This window comes from Panicum virgatum, chromosome 8K (genome assembly GCF_016808335.1).
Source record: "Panicum virgatum strain AP13 chromosome 8K, P.virgatum_v5, whole genome shotgun sequence".
In the NCBI taxonomy this organism is placed as follows: Eukaryota; Viridiplantae; Streptophyta; class Magnoliopsida; order Poales; family Poaceae; genus Panicum; species Panicum virgatum.
The window spans coordinates 17628360-17633322 of NC_053143.1; the positions used below are offsets into that span (position 1 = coordinate 17628360).

The following is a 4963-nucleotide window of genomic DNA, read 5'->3' on the forward strand; positions in this document are numbered from 1 at the left end:
TGGATGTAGATATTGGAGCCTGGAATTCGGAATTGGTATTGAGGACCTCCAACGCAGCTGTTTGGATGAGTCTAAGAATTGGCATTGAAATCACAGTCCAATACCAAGCAGTATTGGAGTAACAACCGCACCCTCTCCCACAATTCGAACCCTTCCCCCTTGGTATTCACAGCATTCGCTTCCTCTTCTTGACTGGGCCTCCTCCACAGTGCCGCTCATCCATCCCTCCACCGCGCAACCCCTCCGCCGCGGAGTCCAGCACCGCTCCGCCACCGCCGGTCCCCTCCGCCCCCCTCCGCCGCCGCAGGTCCTCTCCGCCCCCAGATCTGGCGCTGCCGCGCCGCCCCCCTCCGCCCCGAGTCCGGCGCCGCCGCACCGCACCCTTCCACCCCCGAGTCCAGCTCCACTGCACCGGTCCCCTCCGCCCTCGAGTTCGGCGCCGCTGCGCCGCTCCCCTCCGCACAAGAGTCCGGCGCTGCTCCCCTCCACCCCAAGTCCCCGCGCGCGCCCTATGCCGGCGAGCTGCTCCTCCCTCCTACGCTAGTGAGCCACCGCAGTTCCATCCCTCCCTCCGCCGGTCGCTCAGCTCCATGTGCGGCGGATCTGGACTGCGACGAGGTAGGAGAGGGATGGACAGTAGAGAGAGAGGAGCAAATTCCAATTTCTTACCCTCTCACATCCAAACGTGAATTGATTTTGACTGCATCTCGTGATTCCAAAACAGAATGCAATAGCCATCTAAACAATAGAATTGGAATTCTGGCCATTTCAATACCATGACTGCATTGGTATTAGATCCAATTCAATTCCAAGCTCTTCAATATCTACATACAAACGGAGCCTTATAGTTAACATGAGCCCATGCATTAGCGTAAGATACCGAGTTCACATCTGCATCCAAGTTCACATACCAAGCTCTGATTATCTTTGTGGGCTTAGTTGGCTCCCTAGAAAAAAAAAGCAAACCTAATCCTTTTTCCATTAAAATCATAGGTTTGATTCCCTTCAAAAATATCCAAATATTTTTTTATTTTTCTAAATTCTTTGGACCGAATTCTTTTCTCTATTCTTTTAGCCCACTCAAATCATCATTTTTCTATCCTCCTTATTATTTTGCTAAAGGCCTATTTATTCCCTTCATTCTTGTGCCACTGCAGCCCAGGCCCAACTCTGGCCTTTCTTGACTCGGTCCACACCAGAAAAAATAAATAGGACAAAAATAAAAAAAAACATGGCGCCCAAAGGAATCGAACTCACTACCACTGTCTAAGACTAAAGCAGTCCAACCACTGCACTAGGCACTTGTTTGTGTTTAGGGGGCACCAAAATGTCTTTTAAACAAAACGTTTCTATATTGGAAAAAATATGGTGTGCCCAGATGTCGAACCAAAGACCTCAGCAATAGGCTCAGCTCGGGTTACCACCGGTGCATTGGCCCGGTTGTGGTACGTACTGGCATTAAGTTCTATCTGTACAATATTAGTCTACGTGGATAGGAATGAAGAACAGATGCATAGTTCGTCTTTTCTTTTTAATTCAGAGTTAAAATCTGTAATCGGTATTTCTACCTCATTAAAACTCCAAATTTGATATTTCTTTTTCCTAAATTTTTCTAAAATCACGTTCTTTCATTTTATGGTATTTATTTGTATGTTAATTACTATTATTATAATTTTTACATGTGATTTGTTTTCTTCCACCCTAGTAGAGAATAGAAAAATATGTTTTTGCAGAAAAATTTGTAATGTAACTTCATATTTTATAATATTATGGCGAAAATAAGGTTGTATCCAAATTCGAGGTGCATAAAAATATAATGAGTTACTCAAATCTCAAAGTTTCACTTGAGTTTTAAGAAACTATATGAGAGATTATCCTTTTATGAACAATGTATGATCCAACTTTACTAAAACTATTTAAAACTTTTATGTAAAGATTATGGACCAAAAATATGTTATCATGTCAACTTTTAGAATTTGTTGACCAAATTTAGATATTATTGCAATTATTATGTGGTAATTTGGAGAAAAAAGTTTGAATTGTCCATAGAAGATAATTGAATTTGTTATCTATCTCTAAAGATATGGACTAGAATAGAACATATGAGCCTAAATATAATTTTGTACAATTTTTGTAATTTTTTTGGTGGTGCACATAGCTCAACTTGAAATTACTTTTGAAAAGCACACATAAATTCATTTAATTGACAATATATACCACTGTTCAAAAATTCTTGAAACTCCTGTACAACAATTTATATGTTTTCTATTACATGTAAAAAATCTATTTGGGTATATAAGAATATATTACATGTAACAAAACTCACAAGGCAACCTTAATTAGTTGAAAATTGAAAAGAATATTAAAATGTAATGGGCCACGACAACCTCAAATCAGTCCAAATCATTAAATCAAAGGCCCAACTCGATACTGCCTTAATCTAAACCGTCGGATCAGAGTGGACAGCTGAGATGCATCTGATATCAGATAAATATCGGGTCATTCCCGGCTCTCCGACGCAAACCCTAACCCTTAACCCCTCCCTCAGATCCGCCGCGCCTCCTCTCACAGTCGTCCCGCCTCCCTTCCTCTTCGTGGCCGGCCCCCGCCACCAGCGGCGCCCCCCTCCACTGCTCCTCGCGTCCCCGCCTCCTAGCCCGGCACCACGCGTCCCCAACTCCTACCTCAGCTGGCCCATGGTGAAGGGGCGCACGACACCGGCCTCGCGAAGCCCCGAGCCCGGCATGGAGGTGGCACGCTGGTGCCGCTCGGAGCAGCACCGCACCGCGGCGAGCTGCTGCTGTGGTCGACGGATTCGGGGGCACGGTCGATGGATCCGAGCTGCTACCGGGCAAGGCCTCGTCGTGCGGGCCGCCGCTGCACATGGCCGCATCACCACCCGCGCCTGCCGCTGCTCCTTCTCCAATCCAGCGGCAGGAATGGATCCAGGGGCTCCAAGACTGCTACTAGCTGTGGCGGGAGGTCAACGGCGGGCGCCGAGCGGACTTGAGGTAGGTGGTCGCGGCCGCGAAATCACGGCGGCGCTCGGCCTTGTCCGCTAGCGCGAGGAGACCCTCCGCGAAATCACGATGCTGGTGTGCATCCTCCCTCAGATCTAGTCAGAGGATGGCAGCTTGTGCAGGTTCTTCCATCCTCATCCTCTCCTTCCGTTTCTCATTGCAAATCCGTGCGGCGCTTGTCCCACGGTGAGTTGAGAAAATTGATCCGTGCATCCAGCCCTAAAGCCTATAGCCCTGTCCCATTATCTGTACTTGTAACTAATCTTACGACCTGGTGATGGTTCTTGCCGAGGCCAAGGTATCTACAAATGTGATGGTTCTTGCTGACGCCAGGAGCTGGAGCACCAGGCGCTCATATACAAGTACCTCGTCTGTCCTGCCAGACCTCCTCCCTATCTGTCATTGCTTCGTCCAGCAGATCTCACTATTTTTCGCAGTTGATTTTGTGTGCTGCAGTCATGGAGCTTAAACAGAGGCTTGCGAGCAACCAAAGCCCATGGCCAAACCACTCCTGCACTGCTGGTATAGTGTTCGATGAAATGTCCCTTGCATGGTAAGCGCCACAAATTCTGTCACAAATTTAATTTACTTTCACACATGTTCTTTACCTGCAACTATATCATTGCCAAAGTATATCATTGTCATTTTATCTGCAGTCCCTTGTTCCTTAATAAAAGGTGAAGTTATAGGTTGTATATTTCCTTGTACAAAGTGGTATTCTTTCTTGCTCGTCCACACAAGTTTAAATTGTTGCCATTAGTGGCCAGCACGGCTTTCCTGTTTGTTAAAACAATTTGCATGCCGGATATTCATTCAAATGTCTAACTGAATCTATGGAACAAGAATTGAAATCTTGCCTTTTCATTTTATCATCTGATTTCCAGTTTTCAAAGTTATAGTGTATCATTTTTTCTTTAGAGGAGTTCATTTCCAAGTTAAAGAAAAAAATTATAGTAGATCCTTTTTTGTTTGAAGGATACAAGTGTTCATTTCCAAGTTAAAGAAATGTTGCATGAGCATCCAGTATATGGTACACCACTGCATAGTGTTGCAAATATTTTGACCTATCTCCTGTGTTTGTTGAAAATGAAATATGAACTTTTACATGGATTTAATATTTGCATGCCAGGGGCTCTCGGTCAGCAAAAAGCAGCAATCTAACAGGCCATGAGGGGCTCAAGAAATATTTTGCTCTAGGTCAGCTTCAAAATCAACAAAGTTAAGCGATATGGTGGTCTGTTAGCTTTAGGGGAACTTCATCTTTTGCAGGAACCAAACTTTGCCGCTGCAGCTTCATATTTTGTTGGTTTGTTAGCTTTTGGTCGAACTTCAACCAAATTTTGGTGCTGCTGGTTCAGATTCTTGCTGAAACCTATTTTTTGTTGTTTCTTGTCAATTATGTGGTCTTGGAATGTTACTGCTAGTTCTGATAGATGGAAAAACTCTATGTAATGCAAATCTTATTCTGTTATTCATGTGAGTTTGGGCTGGAATTGCTTATTGTGAATTATGGGTTGGAACTTCCATTTTAATAAATGGGCTGATAATTAATCTTGGGCTGAAATCAGGCCCAACTTGGTGGCCCACTCTGAATTGGGCCCATCCACTCATGGGCTATGTTGCTGACGTCTCTAGCCACGTCACCTACCATGTCAGCAGCCATATCATTTTCACGTCAATTTACACGTCATCATTAGTATCCACGTCATCGCCAAGTCAACAGCCATCGCCAAGTCAACAGCCACGTCATTCTCTATGTCATCAATGTGTGACATGGCAATTGAATTTGTGATAAAAATTATACTGTTTGTGACATTTATTTTCGTCATAAAAAATGGGCTTGGGTTGGGCTTTGGGGGCCCGGGGACATTCTATGACGGTTTTGAAATGTCATGGATCAATCAATCCATGATGAAAATTTAAGGAACGTTACGAGGTGTGAT

At 44.6% G+C, this 4963-nt stretch overlaps 1 long non-coding RNA gene across 1 annotated transcript; it reads left to right on the top strand.

Moving 5' to 3' along the window:
• Positions 1–3232: 3232 nt before the first annotated feature.
• LOC120646201 lies at positions 3233–4527 on the top strand. The gene is made up of 2 exons (XR_005664310.1): positions 3233–3573; positions 4150–4527. It is a non-coding gene; the product is annotated as an uncharacterized LOC120646201 (long non-coding RNA).
• The last annotated feature ends 436 nt before the right edge of the window (positions 4528–4963 follow it).